Source organism: Fundulus heteroclitus, unplaced genomic scaffold (assembly GCF_011125445.2).
Source record: "Fundulus heteroclitus isolate FHET01 unplaced genomic scaffold, MU-UCD_Fhet_4.1 scaffold_606, whole genome shotgun sequence".
NCBI classification, from domain to species: domain Eukaryota; kingdom Metazoa; phylum Chordata; class Actinopteri; order Cyprinodontiformes; family Fundulidae; genus Fundulus; species Fundulus heteroclitus.
Genome location: NW_023397040.1, coordinates 22,350 through 42,121, shown reverse-complemented (window position 1 = coordinate 42,121; position 19,772 = coordinate 22,350). Strand labels below are relative to the sequence as shown.

The 19,772-nt window shown below is 41.6% G+C and overlaps 3 long non-coding RNA genes across 3 annotated transcripts; 2 read left to right on the top strand and 1 right to left on the bottom strand.

Annotated features, from left to right (window-relative positions):
• The first annotated feature begins 798 nt into the window (after positions 1-798).
• On the top strand, positions 799-1,848 carry LOC118561309. The gene is made up of 2 exons (XR_004929938.1): positions 799-1,444; positions 1,568-1,848. It is a non-coding gene; the product is annotated as an uncharacterized LOC118561309 (long non-coding RNA).
• Positions 1,849-6,711: 4,863 nt separating this feature from the next.
• Positions 6,712-6,970, top strand: LOC118561310. The gene is made up of 2 exons (XR_004929939.1): positions 6,712-6,851; positions 6,934-6,970. It is a non-coding gene; the product is annotated as an uncharacterized LOC118561310 (long non-coding RNA).
• Positions 6,971-14,104: 7,134 nt separating this feature from the next.
• LOC118561311 lies at positions 14,105-18,099 on the bottom strand. The gene is made up of 2 exons (XR_004929940.1): positions 18,056-18,099; positions 14,105-14,798 (listed from the first exon to the last, which is right to left on the bottom strand). It is a non-coding gene; the product is annotated as an uncharacterized LOC118561311 (long non-coding RNA).
• Between the last annotated feature and the right edge of the window lie 1,673 nt (positions 18,100-19,772).

Here is a 19,772-nt window from a genome sequence, read left to right as displayed (position 1 = left end):
TCATATTTGGAATACAATGATCACCAAGGAACCTCAGCATCTAACCTCTGGGAGGCAGGGAAATCATTGATGAGGTAAAAATAATTCCATTTTAATCTCATAAAAAGAAGATGGAAAACAAAAAGATTCAGGAATTAGAAGAACATTTAAGTTACTAGAAGCCTCCCAGGAAGAGGGTAAGCTGGGTAAAATCTGTAAAGTAGATTAGAATTAAACCAAAATATTAAACCAATAGGTAAAGAATGAACCAAGTTGAATAATAGCTTTATTTTGTTGTTTTACAGATTTGACAGTCTGATAAAACCAGTGAATGCAGTTATTTCCTGTTTAACTTTGAAGCAGAGCTGGTGGAAGTATCAGTGCTCCCTCTAGTGGACGGGGTAGTTGTTGCAGACAGTAACTGAGTTGGGACCCTGCACAGACTTTAAGCACCTTCTTTATTTTCCTCCACAGGCTGCAGAGTCTGTTTAAATTAACATGTATTATTCATTCATGTTTCTCCTGATAAAATGTGTAAAATAATGTGCACTAAATGTGAGACCTCCTGCAACTTTACACTTGTTTAGCTCAGGTTACTTAAACTCTAACGCTGCGAAGTGACTTAGTGAAAACAAAGACTGGTCATAGAGGGAAAGTGTTTCAGCTGTGTGATCAAACAGCTCAGTCTGTAGAAAGTATTCTGTGTGGTCTGTAGGCTCATTTCTCTGAAGGCTCCTGAAGACTAACAAGCTAACAAGGAAAAGCAACAATAAAAAGCTTGAAACGAGTGTTGACCTGTTGGATGGTCACTACAACATGAAACCAAAGTTAAGCTGAAATGGTTCTGGTAAGTTCTGGTTGCTGATAAATTGTTGGACATGATGATTTCAAAGTGTAAAGTTCTCAGACAACCAAATGAAGAACAAAAGCCAACATTTCTTGATCTCCATTCAGAGTAAAACCATCAGAGACAGGTTTCTCCTGAGACCCTGGTCTAAAGAGCAGCTGCTCCACTGTGAAGGTTCTGATGACAAAGCTGTGATTCTGGTGTTCCCTGATGTCAGCTTCAGTTTCTTCATGGATCAGATGGACAGACAGACTGTAGAGACGTGTTCTGGCCTCAGTTACCCAGAAATCCAGCCCTGCTACTAGAGCCTGCTTTGCCCCGCCCTATAAAAGGAAGTGGAGGCCTTTACTTCCTGTTTGACAGTCTGACCTTTGACCTGACCTGGTCTGGATGGAGGAAGCACATGGAGCAACCTTTGATTTGATCCAGTACTCAGAATTTAAACTTCCTCTTTCAGGGCTTTAAGTGGAGCAGCAGGTGAATGTCCAAACACTAAGTCAGCAGGACTAAAACCTGGGGACTCTTTAGTTGCTTCACTGGGAAACGAGGACACCAGCAGAGAATCAGTGAGATGTCTGCATGTTTTGGTGACTGGGACCGAGTAACCACACAGGCTGGGTACAGTGTGGGGGGGGCTGGTTCCTCTCAGGACCCCCAGACTCAGATAGTTTTTACCTTGGGTTGTTTCTGAGGAGCCCTGCAGACGTTCTCCTGTGTTCCTCTTTGTCTGGGTTCCCAAAGCCAGCAGAACAAGCTGTGCAGCGTTCCAGTCCTCGGGTCAGAACCAGCCTCTCCATGGGTTGTTGGTGATAAAGCACAGCGCTGCAGCAGGAGGCCACGGACGATGAGAGCGGCTCTGAGCTGCAGCTCCTTGAGTCGTGTGACGTTCTGTTTGTGTTGCTGCAGCTTTCTGAATGGACCGTGTTTGTTCTGCTTCTTCTTCTTCATGTGTATTTATGGAGCCACGCCTCAGTGAGATATATTTATGTACACTGGAGAAAAATCTAATAAAACAATGGAAACTAACTGCATGACTTTTAATTTCATTATTATTACTACTACTACTACTTCTATTATTATTATTATTATTTTAACTTGAGATAGACGCTTTTAAAAGTTTTCTGGCTTCCAGGACTTTATTTTATATTTGCATTATGTTGATGCAAATGTATCAGAAACTGGACCTGTTGTATATTTCAATGCAGGTTTTCCAAAGTGGGGGATATGAGATGATTTTCTGCTGATGTGCTAAAAAGATTAAATATTTCCCTATTTGTGAAACCGACTATTAAATTTTATTTAAATTTTATGACTTTAATCTCTTACTATTATAACGTGATTCTCCTATCTATCTATCTATCTATCTATCTATCTATCTATCTATCTATCTATCTATCTATCTATCTATCTATCTATCTATCTATCTGTTGTTATCTGAAAAGTTTCAGAACCCTTGTTTTAGAGCTAATTCAAAGTTTAACTTTTTTTTAAATGCATAACTATTGTAACTTGATTTAAATTGGACTTTTATTCCTCTTCAACACGTCTGTTTCCTCACCAGGTGAATAGTTCTTCAATATTTAGCAAATATCCACCTATTTTATCTGTATTTCATGAACTGGACCAGAATCAGAGCTCCAGACGGTGTTGGACCTTCTCAGGCTTCAAACTCAATGTACTGGATGGAAAGATTTTAAGAGTTTAAACTGATCATTTTAAAACATGGTCCATTTCCAGCACGTGAGGACAGACTGGGAGAAATGATCTCCCAGTGTTTCATGTTCTGAGAAGAAACTGTCTTCTGAAGTGAAGCCAGAGCAGAAGCTGTGGAGCAGAACCCAGCTGCTCAGAGTTCTGGTTGGACCTGCTGGGCTGTTTTCCAGGAGGAGACGAAGGTTTGGGATGTCGACGCCCCTTTTTGGGATGTCGACGCCCCTTTTTGGGATGTCGACGCCTCTTTTTGCAGAAACACCCCGAAATTTAAGTCAAATACGAGAAACGTGGATGTTTTGGTAGATGAGCGAGTAGCTCAGGGAGTAAGAAGACATGCTACTTGGCTTACTGTTACCTAAAGGTTGCAGGTTCAACTCCAGAGGACATCTTGCTGCTTTTTGCTTTCAATAGAGGGAAAATGGAGGTAAAAGCGGTCTAGTCCAGGAGGTGAACCTGCAACCTGTGACTCCACAGCTCACTTCTTACTCCTCTGAGCCACCGCTCATCACACCAGAAAGGGTTCTCGGGCACCATTTGTGTCATAAAAATGACAGATTTTGGTAAAAAAAAAAAAAAAATCCAGGAACGAGCCAGAAGCTGAAGCTCCAGCTGAGGAAGAGGGCTGATCAGGAGGTGGTTTGTTGGTCTGAAGGCTCTTGGTTCTGCTCCTCAGATCATCACCTGCAGAGTCTCCTCACACGGCTCTGCTTCTTGAACCCACTGAAGCTCTTCAAACCACCAGGAGCCCGGTTCTTACAGAAAAAGCCTTCATTTTTCCTCAGTATATTACTTCATGTTTACATAAATAGAAATAGGTTTTCTTTTTGGACTAGTCCAGAACCTCAGAATGAAACATTTAAAGGCCAGCACGGCATGCAGAGTCACATTTCATCATAGAAAATAAAACAGGTAAAAACTGAGTTTTGTTAGTCTTCAGCAGAGTGAAGGAGGTTAGTTGACCCAACTAGAGGAACCTGAACATGATGAGGGAACACAGAGCGTACGGGCAGAACCACCAGCAGGAAGTGGGCTTGGAGCCTTAAAGACGGATGCAGGAACAGCAGCAGAGGGAGACGTCTTCAGCTTTCATCCTGAAAGTCTGAACTCATCTGTGGACGACAAAAACCCCTTAGTTTGACTTTTCTTCACAGAGGAGATAACCGGTGTTAAATGTGGTTTGGCTGAATCTCACCCTTGTGCACCTTGGAGAAATAATTGGGCATAACAATGAAACCAGAGCAAAAGCAGCACTTCTGAATATTAAATAAACCAGCAGCCCATTTATAGACTGTTTCAGCACAAGCTGCATTTATGTAAATACTACATGCTGCATTTGTCCTTCTGCATATTTTAGAACATTTATTCTGTAAGTTTTTCAAAATTTTCTTTAAAGAGTCCAAAAAGTTTTAGACATTTAATTCTTTTTATTTTTCTGATAGTTTTAACATTTTTGAGAGTGACCTTTAGGGATGCTTATGTCTCATTTTTCTGTAAGTGTTTTTAATTTTGGTCCGCCTCTTATCATTCTGAGTGTCTCACCAAAATTTCACTATGGTTATATAATAAAAATAAAAAAGACTCTTGATTCTTGAAAATTTAGTTTAAGGCCTTCCTAACTCAAACTTAAACCTTAATCAACAAATTATGACCATCACAATTAAATTGAAAAGGCTGGTTTATGATCCATAATCTGATCAGCAGCTTCAGTAGGGAGGCCCAGACGTCCCTCTCCCCAGCTACTTGGGCCAGCCCTTCCGGGGGAATCCCAAGGCGTTCCCAGCAGAGAGGCATAGTCCCTCCAGCGTGTCTTGGGTCTCCCTCTGGGTCTCCTCCTGGTTGAACGGGCCCGGAACACCTCACCAGGGAGGCGACCTCTCCCTGGGCTGCCACCTTATCCTGGTGGAGGGCTTTGACTGTTCCGGGCACATCCCACTGGGAGGAGGCCCAGGGGAAGACCAAGCACACGCTGGAGGGACTATATCTCTAGGCTGGCCTGGGAACACCTTGGGATTAGTGTTGGAATATTCTTCTCCTTTTTCAATATAAGCAGTTTTAACTGCAACATGTTGGTGGGTCATTCAATAGCAGCATCAGAACCGTTGAGTTGCAATTACTTTTTAGGCAGAGTAATAACATCACAATTCTGTCCGTTCATCCGTTTTCTTCTGCTTATCTGGGGTCGGGTCGCGGGGGTAGCAGCTTCAGTAGGGAGGCCCAGACGTCCCTCTCCTCAGCTACTTGGGCCAGCTCCTCTGGGGGAATCCCAAGGCGTTCCCAGGCCAGCTGAGAAACATAGTCCCTCCAGCGTGTTTTGGGTCTCCCTCTGGGTCTCCTCCCCGGTTGGAACACCTCACCAGGGAGGCGACCTCTCCCTGGGCTGCCACCTTATCGTGGTGGAGGGGTTTGAGTGTCCCAATCACCCTAGGAGCTATGCTGTTAGGAGCTTTGTGCCCCTAGTAGGGTCACCCAAGGCAGACAGGTCCTAGGTGAGGGACCAGACAAAGATCAACCCAATGCCTCCTTATGATGATTACAATAAATGGACGTAGTGTTCCCTCGCCCGGACGCAGGTCACCGGGCCCCCCCTAAGGAGCCACCAAAACTAGTCTTTATTTACCTCTAAAACAAAAAATATGCACTACATTTGATTTGATTATAGTAATAGTATTTAAACTGTTTTCAGTTCAGCAAATTTTTAAAAAAATATTCTTTGTCACAAACGTTTGTCTTGGGGTTAAGTCACATTAAGTGTATTTGTACACACTTATTTTATTTTAAAAAGCAACTATATTTTACAAACTTTTTACAAGGAGTTCAGGAAAATTAAAATATTTAAAGATATAAAAGTAGACTCAATAGATGATTGCAAGAATCACAAAAGGAGCAATATAGGCAAAAATGTAAATAAGAGTGGTTAGATATATTAGAAGAAATTAATCTTCGTTACTTTACTTTAACCTGCCTGGGAATGTGTAACTTGCTTTATTTACATAGTTCTTGAAATGCAGCAAAATGCATGTGGCTCCTGTAACTTCTATGTTTCAAAGTATGCATTTAAACAGTTTTTAAATATAAATCTTAATGGATTCTACTGTAATGTGGGGAGGGTGGGCCCCAGGGGCGGTTCTAGACAGGGGCCAACAGGGCCTGTGCCCCTGTAGAACTGTTCCTGGTCCCTCTTATGGCCCCTGTACTAAAAGCATATTAAACTTCTTAGGGTGATAAATGCTGACAAAGATACCGTGACTGACTGGTCATTTGGATCAGATGTATTTTTTTCTTTTGTTTTTACCCAATAATAAAATAAAAATATTAAAAAATACATATTAAAAGATAACAATAATTAAAAATTAAGCTGTTTCACATTAAGCTCCCGCTGTATTGAGAAAAGATCAGGGGACTGCAACCTGCAGTTCCAGAGCCACAATTGGCTCTTTGGCTTACTTAATATATTAAACGATTAAATGTTGACCTGTTAAGTCCCCCCCCCCCCCAATCTTTTGTTCTGTGCCCCTGTGAAAAAACACTGGCCTGACCCTGCACCCCCTGCTAAATTTGGTCTAGAACCCCCACTGGTGAGCCCATCAGCAAACCCCTTTTAGAAAAACTGTCTTCCTACATTAGTGAGAACTTCTGTCATAACATCCAGAAATAATTTTCTTACAGTCTGGAGAAAAATTACTTAATTTGTTATGAACAGCATCTCTGTTATGGTCTTATAAGAAATAAATTCTGTCAACTCAGGTAATTGCTGCAGTTAGCTGTGGAAGGACCTCAAAATTCACAAAGAAGTAATGTCTTGACATATTTTGGCTGGAAGATGGTCAATAAAACATAATTTTTTTTTTTTTAAAGTTTGCTAAACGGACAAGCAAAGTAATGAAAACATGCAGCAGGCTACACATTACAAGGCTTCATGCCTTTTCTTTGACCTGATTTATTGTGTGATTAGCGGTACATGGACCTCATGTGGGTTTTACTCTGGTCTCATCTGCAGTAGGAGAGAACTTCAGCAGAGAATGGAGCTGATCACGGGGAATGAGGAGATAGTAGAAGCCCTGCAACAAGTAGGCAGACTTCTGCAGAGGAACAGGATGTGTCAGAAAAGCGGGCTGAGCAGGCAGCTCTGCACAGCTAACTGGAAGTGCTGTGTGCCGCATGAAAAGCCCAGGAGTAAACTGACAATATGTTCTACCTTCAAGAGAACAAAGGAGTGTTTTGGAGGAGCGGAGAACGGCTGCGTCACAAAGGCTCCAAAGTCTTGTTGCTCAAATCCAGGAGGCCAAGGAGCTGAAGTCTGGTGAGGGTGGAGGTATGGGAAGCTTTCAGGCTGTTTGTATCCTGCCACAGTTAGACCTGATTGAAATAGAAAGATTGTCTTTCTTTGTTTACAGCACAACCTTCAAAGCGTGCCCCTAAAAGAAGACCAAGGAAAAAAGAACTTCATGTTTCCAGGGTGCCTTATTTTAACTATTGTCATTTATTTTCTACATAAAAATCTTTTGTCAAACCAATAAAATCTATTTTTGATACCAAAGCTACTTGGCTCAGATTCCACCTTTCCTCTCATTACAGAAAAATGTTTGCATTTTGCTTTTCATGGACCACCAGTTAATAAATAGATTTAAGTTTTCTGTGGATTCATTTTCTGCATAAAGAGCAGCAGCAGAGAAAATATAGACAACCCTTTCCATTTTCCACATTTTGGTGCTAACAGGTTTATTCTAAAACTGACTGGATTATAATTTTCTATTTTCCTACACAAAAAGCACAATAACAAAGGAAAATGTTTTAACTGTTTTGTGACTGAAATGAAACCATAATGGCTGAATATTCACTCCCACATCTTTGACACTGAATTAAATGTGAGTTAATCTGATTCCCACTAATTATTCATGTTTCAGCAACTTGATTAGTGGATTAAACCTAATTTAGGACCAAATAAAGTTCTGTAAGACGGCACGGTTGATGGAGCATATCACAGCAGAAACAAAAGTCAAAGAAGTTGTTTGCTGACCAAAAGAGACTAATTTTGTGTATGGCAACAATTTGAGGAAGACTAAAATAAATGTAACTGATGATACTGCTGCAATCAGGACACCTCACCAACCTGTGGAGAAAGAGCCGGACAAACAACGTCTGACACAAAACAAACCTCACCCACTGTCACAATGTCCTGGGTCCAGAGAAAGAAATCTTGATCAGAGGTTAGCATTCTTACAGGAGCATTCAATCTGGTATCCATGTTGTGTTGGCAGTAATTATAGAGCCAAAGACTGCAAGACCGTGCATTGATGGCTTCCAGTGAGGTGGGGAGGAGGATTTGCCAGGAAGTGTCTCAAAAGCAGTCAGAATGTGCTCTCAGAAATCAGCAGCTAAAGAAGAGCATGGTTTGAGCTCCACTCTCTTTATACTGCGTGGGAGGAGCTAAGACTGCTGGAGCCTGTACACAGAACAGAAAGGCAGGTGCAAAGCCTGCTGGGACATGGAGTCACAAATGTTTCCTTGTTCATAGATCCGACACAGGGAAGGAGGATGGAGCAGACCATGATGACCTTACTGCCAGCAATGGAAGGGAAGGGATCCAGCATGCTTTAGTTCAGATCTTCTTCACTGGACAAAGCCATACCAACCACATCCTCAGTGTATAGAAACACAAAGTATCACAAAAAGGACTGACATTCCAGCAGAAATGCTTTCACCATTCCCCATGGCTACATTACAGTCCAATAGTGAGAGTCTACTGTTGTCTTTTTTATGTGATCGGGCTAAATTAATTGTTTCTAAACTAGGTAATCTAAAAGAGATTATTGCTGTATTTTGATTCTTTTAGTAAACCATGTAACTTGTTATAATCTCAGGTGTTGGACAGGTGTAATGTAGCCTCAGTGTGCACATGTGATGTTGCTCACAGAGGTAAGGTGAATACTCAGGGAGTTAGTGTGTTTACTCAGAGACATGAAGAATTAGGAGGAACATTGGTGCTGAATATAATCCCCCCCAAATAAAAAAAACAACTGGAATTTTTTTCCAAAGTTTGAAGACGTTTCACTTCCCATCCAGAAAGCTTTCTCAAATCAAATGTCTGGAGTAGTGTTGAGTTCCAGGCTTTACATCATTGCCTAATAATTATTTTCTTGCTCAAGTGGAAGCTTTCACAAGACACATCAACTCTGTGGACTCAGTGGACAACAACATCAAGTTTACCAGAGAGGATGCCAACGACAACAAGCTACCTTTTCTGGACTGTTTGGTGAACATGGAAGGAGATGGAAACCTCAACATTGAAGTGTATAGGAAACCCACTCACACAGACCAATATCTTCTTTTTGACTCACACCACCCACTGGAGCACAAACTTTCTGTCATCAGAACCTTACAACGCCGGACCGAGCATGTCCTACTAAAACAGAAGGGAAGCACAAGGAACAGAAACACATCAAGATGCCCTCCAATCCTGTGATCATCCTAACTGGGCTTTTGTCAAATCAGCAAGAAAATCCAAAAGACCCGCTGCAGAACATAATGGTGAGAAGAATAAATTCAAAACCATCGTCGTCCCAGATGTTGCTGGAGTCTCTAAAAAACTCAGGAGGATTTTCTCCAAACACAAAATCCCAGAACATTTCAAAGCAAACAGGACCCTCGGACAGAGGCTGGTGCATCCCAAGGACAAAACCCCCAAACCTAAGATGAGCGGAGTGGTGTCTGCAGTTCAGTCAGTGAGGAATGTTCTGATCTTTATATTGGAGAAACCAAACAACCTCTCCACAGACGCATGGCTCAACACAGGAGAGCCACCTCCTCAGGACAAGACTCTGCTGTCCACCTACACCTTAAGGACAAAGGACACTCTTTTGAGGACCAACATGTTCACATTTTGGACAAAGAAGACAGATGGTTTAAAAGGGGTGTGAAGGAAGCCATCTACGTTAAGAGAGAAAAAACAACCCTAAACAGAGGAGGAGGCCTTAGATTCCAACTCTCTAAAATTTATAACAGCAACAGGGTTGATTCCTACCAAACTTCACCTCAATGCTCACCTCCATACAATGAGCACAAGATCACTCCTGTAAGCCCAATAATGACCCTAACGACTCCCCGTTACTAAGGGGGACCAGTTTCTGTTCATTTTACATGTTATCAAAGCCATAAAAAGGCCTTTGTTGGTTAATAATATAAAGCTTGGACCTCCACACAACTCCAGACATTTGAATTGAGAAAGCTTTCTGGATGGAAAGCAAAATGTCTTCAAACTTTGGAAAAAAAGTCCAGTTTTGTTTTTTAATTTTTTTGGAATGATCATGACCTGGATGACTGAGAATCTTCACCAGCGTCTGAATATAAGTTTAGCTTTATTTATAGAACAGGTTTACATTGATATGAAGACATACATGTTCAAGAGATTAAAATAATGTTTGATCATAAAACGATTTATGATACACAATGAAATAAGTGTGAAAAAAGTAAAAATTATTAGTTTTCATAATGTCTTGTAATTGATTTTTGTAATTTCATCTATCTTACTGAACAATTACAGTTATAAACAAGAATAAAAACGCTAATGTTAAAACAAAAAAAATGTGTTGGTTATATGAGCTATACATTTGATTAAAAATGTAAAAAAAAAAGATTAACTTGGGAACTTAAAATGTAATCAGAAACTGTCAGCAAACATTCTGATGAACCCAAACACAGAGCCTTGTTTAAGAGCTTTTCTAGAAAACTGATGAGTGGTGGAGGATGTGACGGACAGTGTTTACCAGGCTGGGAAGGGATGATGGAGATGGCAGGAGCAGGTGGACCGGAGGTAACTGGAGGACTACGGGTGCTGCGCTGTGGAGCCAGGCAGACGCTGGGAGCCAGGAAGCCTCCTGAGAAAGCGGGAGAGCGCTGGGGTCACGCAAGCAGGAGGGTGAGTGAGGCTGAGGTGAGGTGAGGCGAAGAAGACTGCGAGGAAGGCGATGAGGGACGAAGGCTGGTGTGTGCAGGGGAGCAGCAGGAAGGATGGATACGAGAGGTGCTCCAGAGCGGTTGTTAGCAGATGATCCGGCGGGTAATGGCAGACTGAGGTAAGCTTCAATGCGGTACCGCGCGCGAGCTATTTTTAGAAACACAACGTCACGATGACGTCACATCACGTGGTACGCAGTGGGGCAAACTCTGGAAAGCCGCCGTTGTTTCGCTGTAAGAGACGTGCGTTAGCCTAGGTTTTACTCGGTAAACGACTGCTTTTTCCAAATCTAAGACCATGGTTTTTAAACATTGTTGCTATGGAACGTGCAACAGCGACTCGAGTTACGCTGATCGGCCGTATATGAAGGATGTTTTCTTCAAGACTGCCAAGGAGAAATGTGTGCGCTGGGACCGGGGCGGTCGGCCTACACAACAGTTCAACCCGGAAAAGGTTACCAAATTCAAGTACATATGTAGCAAGCATTTTGTCGGAGGAAAGGGTCCAACCGAAGAACATCCTGACCCAATTCCAGCGACATCAAGTCAAGGTAAGAGTATTTTGGTGGCCGACATGTTAATAAAGTAGCGCCTGCTACCATGACAGCATATAGGCTATCATGGTAGCAGGCGCTAACATGATAGCCTGCTACCAGGATAGCTTACTCAAAAACATTTCAAATGAGACAAACATTAAACATATACCCATTCCTGGACGGTGATTGCAAACAACAACAAAAAAAAAAAAAAACGGCCGACGCTGCCATGATCGCCGCGCAGGAAAAAAAAAACAAAGCTTACCGTTCATCAACTCGGCCAGTTTTCCAGTCTTTTTAAGCCCTCGAACCTCAAGCCATCGTTTGAGCTGAAGGTTGGTGTGTTCTTCCACAGTGCGACCAGTAAACCGTGTGCCTGGGACATCGTCTTGGGAAAGTTTAACGGCTGTAAAGTCGGTCATATCTGTTATCCGTGCGTTCTCTCCTGTATGCGTTCTCTCCTGTATGCCCTACCTAAGCGGCAAAAGGGGCGTTGCTCTTGAGACGGTGACGTCACGTGCGCGGTACCGCATTCTGAAATTCGCTGTAGCTCAGTCTGTAAAATTAAACAAATTAAAAAAACTTGTAATCTTTTTAAGTCAACTAAAAATTAGCTACTAGAGAAATGCTGAAACTAGCAAGTAAAGGCCCTGTGACAGACTGGCGACCTGTCCAGGGTGTACACCGCCTCTCACCCATTGAAATGCTGGAGATAGGCACCAGCACCCCTCGTGACCCCATGAGGGATAAAGCGAGTAAGAAAATGGATTGATAGCAAGTAAAGATTGTTGCCTTTAATGACAACAAACATCTCTCATTAAACAACACTGTGGAGTTTGAGTAAATACTCATAGCAGAGTAATTTTCCCTCCTGTGTGCGTTGTCATGTGTCTGTTTAAATTAGGTTTTCTGCTAAATCTTTTTCCACACAGATCACAACAGAAAGGCTTCTGTCCTGTGTGGATTGTCATGTGTGTGTTTAAATGAGACTTTTGGCTAAATCTTTGTCCACATAGATCACAACAGAAAGGCTTCTGTCCTGTGTGGATTCTCATGTGTGTGTTTAAAGCTGATTTGTGGCTAAATCTTTGTCCACATAGATCACAACAGAAAGGCTTCTCTCCTGTATGGATTCTCATGTGTGTGTTTAAACTTGATTTATCGATAAATCTTTGTCCACATAGATCACAACAGAAAGGCTTCTCTCCTGTGTGGATTCTCATGTGTGTGTTTAAAGTTGATTTTAGGCTAAACCTTTGTCCACATAAATCACAACAGAAAGACTTCTTTCCTGTATGGATTCTCATGTGTGTGTTTAAAGTTGATTTTAGGCTAAATCTTTGTCCACATAAATCACAACAGAAAGGCTTCTGCCCTGTGTGGATTCTCATGTGTCTGTTTAAAGTTGATTTTTGGCTAAATCTTTTTTCACATAGATCACAACAGAAAGGCTTCTGTCCTGTATGGATTCTCATGTGTGTGTTTAAATGTGATTTGCGGATACAACTTTTTCCACATAGATCACAACAGAAAGGCTTCTGTCCTGTATGGATTCTCATGTGTCTGTTTAAACCTGATTTATCGATAAATCTTTGTCCACATAGGTCACAACAGAAAGGCTTCTGTCCTGTATGGATTCTCATGTGTATGTTTAAATCTCCTTTTTGGCTAAATCTTTTTCCACATATATCACAACAGAAAGGCTTCTGTCCTGTATGGATTCTCATGTGTGTGTTTAAATGTGCTTTTTGGCTAAATGTTTGTCCACATAAATCACAACAGAAAGGCTTCTTTCCTGTATGGATTCTCATGTGTGTGTTTAAATTAGATTTTAGTCTAAATCTTTGTCCACATAGATCACAACAGAAAGGTTTCTCTCCTGTGTGGATTGTCATGTGTGTGTTTAAATTAGATTTTAGTCTAAATTTTTGTCCACATAAATCACAACAGAAAGGCCTATCTCCTGTATGGATTCTCATGTGTGTGTTTAAAGCTGATTTTCTAATAAATGTTTTGCCACACTCTTCACAGCTAAGCTTCCCTCCAGTCTGGACTTTCCTTCGTGAGTCCACATTTTTCTTCTCTGTAGAACATTTCTTATATTCAGAGTCTGACACGTGTTTCAGCTCAGACAGAGGGTGTTCTACATCACTGTCCTCTTCATCCTCCTCAGTATCTTCAGCCTCTGAAGAAGTGGAAGCATCTCCATGATCTTGTATCCTGATGGATTCTTCTCCATCATTCTCTTCTGGAAGCTCTCTGCCTTTAATCTGGTCTGGATAAAGCTGTGAGAGCAGCAGAGACTGTTCATTATCCAGACTCTTTATGGGAGGAGCAGAGACTGGAAACCTGATGGCATTAATCACCTCCTTCCCATTGAGCTGCTCTCCTGGTAGTGTGATGTAGACTCCCTCCTGTTCCTCCTTGATGTGGGGGGGCTTTGGGTCATGCAGGTCAGCAGGAGGTCTGTGGTCTAAAGAAGCTTCTTTAACAATCAGCTTCTTCTGCACATCTGCAGGAAACATTGAAACACGTTATTCATATTAGAAAGTATTTTGATCTCTGCCTGAACTGAGGCACATTTTAATAAAGATATATTTAGGTAATTTAGTTACATTAAATTTTTTTTTGGCATTTTTCATGTTTTTTGCCTCACAACCTGCCACGTAATATGGATTGTTGGATGATTTAGTTTACACCATTTCATTTAGAGAACATGCAGCAGAGTACAACACAGAATAAAACAACAGAAAACTGGGCGATATGTCCTACAATCAATATAGCGATATAACGAGCAGTTCACCTTGATAACAATTAGTGGACGATAAAACAAAACACCACAAGCTACTTCAAAGCCAGGGATATAGATGGTATAATCCACCTTGACAATCATGGCGACTGTCCCATTTTAAAAAATGGTTTGGGTCACACCACAGTTCATTCCTCCTCCAGCAGGGTTGGAAGGGCCCCAAAAAGCTAAAGTCCAGACACCAGAGAAGAAGGCGGCTAGGAGGCTAGGAGAGGAGCAGCAGAGCAGGGGCCCAGGACATCAAAAACTGTTTTTTTCTGAGAATGGTGAGAATAAAACTACAGAGGGCAGCTGAAACAATTAGCCTAGTTGTTCATTCATTTTATGTCTGTAACATTACCAGAGGACGAGGACGTTATTGTTCTAATAAAACATTCGAAAACTAATACAAAATAAATACAATGACAGAACGAAAATAAATAAAAAACTTCTCAAACTGAGTTAAAAGTCAAGGAGAAATAATGTGTTTCAATAGCAGATTTAAAAACATTTGTTTGATTTGTAGCAGCTTATTCTACAATTTGGTAGTAGATTAGTGATCTAAATGGGTCGTAATAAACTGTCAGGTACTGAGATTGGTGAACCAGAATTCAGCCACACAGAGTTTGGTTTTCAACAGTTTATTAAAGGCGATGGTTGGTGGGGAAGGAACTGACCCAGACTGGAGCAGGTGGGAGATGATGGCAGGAGCAGGCGGACGTGAGGCGAAGGAGACGGCGAGGCAAACGACGAGGGACGAAAGACAAGGAAGAAGGCTGGTGAAAGGTAGAATGAAGGGCGAAGACGTTCCGGCGGGGATGAGCAGACTGAGGAGGGATTATGTAGGCAGGTTGACAGGTGGACTGAGTCTGACTTGACTGACTCGGTGGTAGGTGGCAGTGATCAGGCGTGGAACGTTTATTCTCAAGGATGTAATTCTCCTGAAGAGGACCCACTTTTTAAGTCTTTGTTCCTTCATGATCTACATGAAAGTGTACGATATGATACGATATAATGTGACCATGCATTGCAGGGAAAATAACTTTTCCATGCTGGAGATGCGCAGATATGCTCAGTTTCTTTGGAGCACTTGTTGGCATTTAGACAGCAAACAAAGCAAGTTTAGAGACTTAGACCTTCAAACAGGAAAAAGGCCTAAGAAAAGACACAAATTCAGTTCTCCAGTGATCCAGCAGACTGAAAGGTGTGGAGACAGGCTGCAGCAAATGCCTAAAGAGTCAGATAAATATCAACCTTATCACAATGCAAAACCAAAAGGTAACATTGGTAAAAGGTGGAGCCATTCCAGAGAAGTGATCACCAAGGAAAACCTTGAAAGTATCTGCAGAGATTTTCTCACAGACTTTGACGTGTTTAACAAAAATCCAAAAGCAACCCCAAACTCATCATGCCCCAGAGTACGATAAGGTTAAAAATAATTTCTAACACGGTTTACCCTGTTTTAACCCTTTCCTATCGTTTTGGGACTTAAGACATGATGAAGGTTATATTGCTGAGCTGGAAAAAAGCTGCCCCTCCAACTCAAACGGTGGATGGAAGATGTTATGAACCATCTCAAGCATTTTGGTTGAGGGGCCGCATTCAGCTTAATCTGATCTCAAGAGGGCCACACGAGTAAACTCATTGCAAGATTAAATAGAACTAATAAAAGTGGGCTTGTTGTTGATTTTATATTAAATGAATTCCACTTTTACACAATATATTATGAATAACCTCAGCGTTCTTAAGAAAAGTATGTGCAATTTCAACAATACTTTTACTCAGTTAAACATTTACTTGTGCATTATGCATAGGAACTGATCACAGTGATTGTACAATGTTGAAAAACATTTATTCACATTTTTTGGAACTTAAAAACACTGTCCTGCATGACAAAATACATCAAACAGATAAAATTAAGAAATGATTTAAAATCAAATTTCCACATCTGAAGCTCAGTGCTACCATCTGCTGATTAAAACACAGCGCCCCTCGTGGACAATATAGATACTGCAGATTTTCAATGGGGTACCGCGAACGTGACGTCACCGTCTCAAGAGCAACGCCCCTTTTGCCGCTTAGGTAGGGCAGACAGTTACAGAACGCCCGTAGCAGCCAGTTATTACACGCGCAACAGAACCAGCGATATGACCGACTTTGCAGCCATTAAACTTTCCCAAGACGGTGTCCCAGGCGCACGGTTTACTGGTCGCACTGTCGAAGAACACACCAACCTTCAGCTCAAACGATGGCTTGAGGTTCGAGCTTAAAAAGAATGGAAAACTGGCCGAGTTGATGAACGGTAAGCTTTGTTTTTTTTTCCTGCGCGGCGATCATGGCGGCGTCAGCGTTTTTTTTTTTTTTTTTTGTAACCACCGTCCAGGAATGGGTATATGTTTAATGTTTGTCTCATTTGAAATGTTTTTGAGTAGGCTATCCTGGTAGCAGGGTATCATGTTAGCGCCTGCTACCATGATAGCCTATATGCGATCATGGTAGCAGGCGCTACTTTATTAACATGTCGGCCACCAAAATACTCTTACCTTGACTTGATGTCGCTGGAATTGGGTCAGGATGTTCTTCGGTTGGGCCCTTTCCTCCGACAAAATGCTTGCTACATATGTACTTGAATTTGGTAACTTTTTCCGGGTTGAACTGTTGTGTAGGCCGACCGCCCCGGTGTAACCAGCGCACACATTTCTCCTTGGCAGTCTTGAAGAAAACATCCTTCATATGCGGCCGATCAGCGTACCTCGAGTCGCTGTTGCACGTTCCATAGCAACAATGTTTAAAAACCATGGTCTTAGATTTGGAAAAAGCAGTCGTTTTAACGAGTAAAACCTAGGCTAACGCACGTCTCTTTTAAAGCAAAACAGCTGCGGGTTTCCGGAGTTTGCCCCACTGCGTACCACGTGATGTGACGTCATCGTGACGTTGTGTTTCTAAAAATAGCTCACTCGCGGTTCCCCATTAAACGAAGTACCGTATTTTCCGGACTATAAGTCGCACTGGAGTATAAGTCGCATTTTTGGGGGAAATTTATTTGATAATATACGACATCAAAAACAGACATGTCATCTTGAAAGGCAATTTTAAATAACAACAGAACGGAGGCAACAACAGGCTGAATAATTGTACCAGTGTTTCCCGCAGCGCTCACGCAACCGTCTCGCCAACATTCCAAAAAAAAAAAAAAAAAAAAAACCTAAGTCGATATGTTTGCATATTTATTTGACGGTAACAGCCGTTTTTTGTTGTTGCTTTTGCGCGTGCATATAGTGAAATAACAGGCGCTCCGCTCCTCTGGTCATCCAGCGAAGCTCCCCCCCCCCCCCCCCCTGCATAGCATGTCTTCTTCCCCCCGCTCTGCGCAAAACTTGTCTTCTGTTTGGTGTGAAAATAACAGGTGTAATGATATACCGGTAAAAATGTGTAATAATTTCACACAGAAGTCGCTCCAGAGTATAAGTCGCACCCCCGGCCAAACTATGAAAAAAACTGCGACTTATAGTCCGGAAAATACGGTACATGTTTTTTTCAATAATTGTTTTAACATTCTCTTCCTTTTATCTCTTCTTTCTTTCACCTTTTCTTTTTTTCTTCTTGTTCTTCCTTTCATCTCCTACTTTCCCATTGTAGTGTCAGAATCAAGGCTGCCAGACAACCGGCGCCACCGGGTCCTCTGACTACCACCAGCAACCAAAGCAGGTGGAGTGTCTTGCTCAAGGACACAACGACAGAGGATCGGTGTGGGGCTTCAAACTGCCAACCCACCAGTTCCAGGAAAAACTCCTAGCTCCTCCCCCACTGTCCATCAACCATCTGGGAGATCCAGCTTGTTTTGTGGTTCCTGGTGAAAACATCTGTGGACCAACCTGATCAGAAACTGGGATCTGTTCAGGTTGGGATCTGAAGATTTATTTAGTATTTCCCCCAAAGCAGATGAGTTTTACTTTGCCTCCATATCTGATGGTGAAACTGGGATCCTGGCTGAGTTTGTTCCAGCAGCAAGAGCAGCTTTGTGTTTCCTCACAGACCAGCAGACTCTAGCATGAACACTTGACCTAGAGAGTCAGGAGATCTGAACTGGAGCCTCTAGTCAGAGGTTGAAGAAATAGGATGGGAGCACGTAGAGTCAGACTGAGCTGACATTTTGTCTGATAGGAAGCTGATGAATCCAGAGAGTTTTGGCCTTCAGCTACAACACAGGACACAGAAACAAAGTAAAGCAATCCTTACTGTTGATAGGAGCAGCAGTTAATGGAAACCTGCTATCAGTCTCCTCCTTCACAAGGAGCTGCTCTCCTTCCTGACGGGCCCCGGGTTCCTCCTGTTCCTCCTTTATGTGGAGGAGCTCTGACTCCTGCTGCTCCCCCTCAGGACTCTGTTCTTCAGGAGCCTCTTCTTTAACATCTGCAGCCAACACTGAAACACATTACATGCTTTATCAACAACTAGATCTTTACAATGTTACAATGATGGGAAAGATTCAGTTTAGAGAAAAAGATTTGATCAGCAGTGAAGAGAAAACTGAACCTCAGGAACTGACAGTTTCACCCTAGAAATGATCACCGGTAACTTTAGTGTAATTTTGTTGTGGGAATTTAATTTAATTATTCTGTTAAAATCATTTAATAATGAGTAAATTGGATAGATTATGACAGTTAAACATTGATATATAAACATAGATTTGATATATAAATATATTTGATATAGAAATACATTGTATTACATTTGTTATATGAATATGTATCAATTTGTAGCTGATTAATTGAACAGTTATTGAATAAATATATTTTTATTGTTTTGTTGCATTTAATGACAGTTTCACCCTAGAAATGATCACCGGTAACTTTAGTGTCTTTCTGTTGTGGGAATTTAATGTAATTATTCCTTTTAAAACATTTAATAACGGCTAAATTGGGTAGAATATGACAATTGAATAAATACGAGAGATAAAATATGACAGTTAAACACTGATTTATAAGTATATATTTGTTATTTGAATATATATTTGTAGCTGATTATTTGATCAATTATTGAGTAAATGTCTTTTTATTGTTTTGTTGCATTTATTGGCACACAGTTTTATATAGGGCTTGGGATCCGCGTTGCATTGTGGGACGTGGCGGCCATGTTGATGGCTACGCGAACGTTAACTTAACGCTGACATAACGTTGTTGAACAAAGAGACGTCGAAGTAGAATAGATAGAAAAAAGATGTTAACATCCTGAAAAGGATCTGGAATTTACCGGGACACATTAAATAGAGAAGCCAGGGACCGGTATGTTGACAAAATCAGCATTATTAATAATTTAGATCCATATGCTATATCAACCGTCTCTGGGCGAGCATTCATGCATGTTTGTGGTGTCGTGGTTGAAGGAAAGAAACAATGTAGGCTATAAAATAAAACCGTGCATCTTTAACTCACCAGAATGAAAATGCAGGGAACACACTCTCATTGACATCGGGATACTGTGGAAAGTTATGATCGGTCGTCTTACAGCCGCTATCCAAGCGAGCCGATGACTCTTCGTTATCTCTGACACTTGTTCTCCGTGGTTACGCCTCCAGGCAGGAAAGCGGTGGAAAGTTAACCCATTTTCTATATTTTTCCCATGGCGATCATGTGTTGCGCTGTTACAGCCCACAATACAGCAACAGTTTACCATGGTTGAAATCATGTTAAGGTGAAATTAATCAAATTAAAACACGGCTGAGAGAGGGAGTACAGTACGCAGTAGTCATAGGCAGTAGTCTGAGTAGCGGTAAAGGAAGCCATCAATATGGCGGCCACGCAAATAATTACGTCATGACGCCCAAGCCCTATTATTAGCTACTTTGGTCCAGTATTTATTCAAGTGAGTCATTGATTTTTTTCTTTATATATTCTAAATGTTGGCAGGATTGGTCCTCCAAAGTAAACAGCCAGAAGAAAACATGTGACCCTCT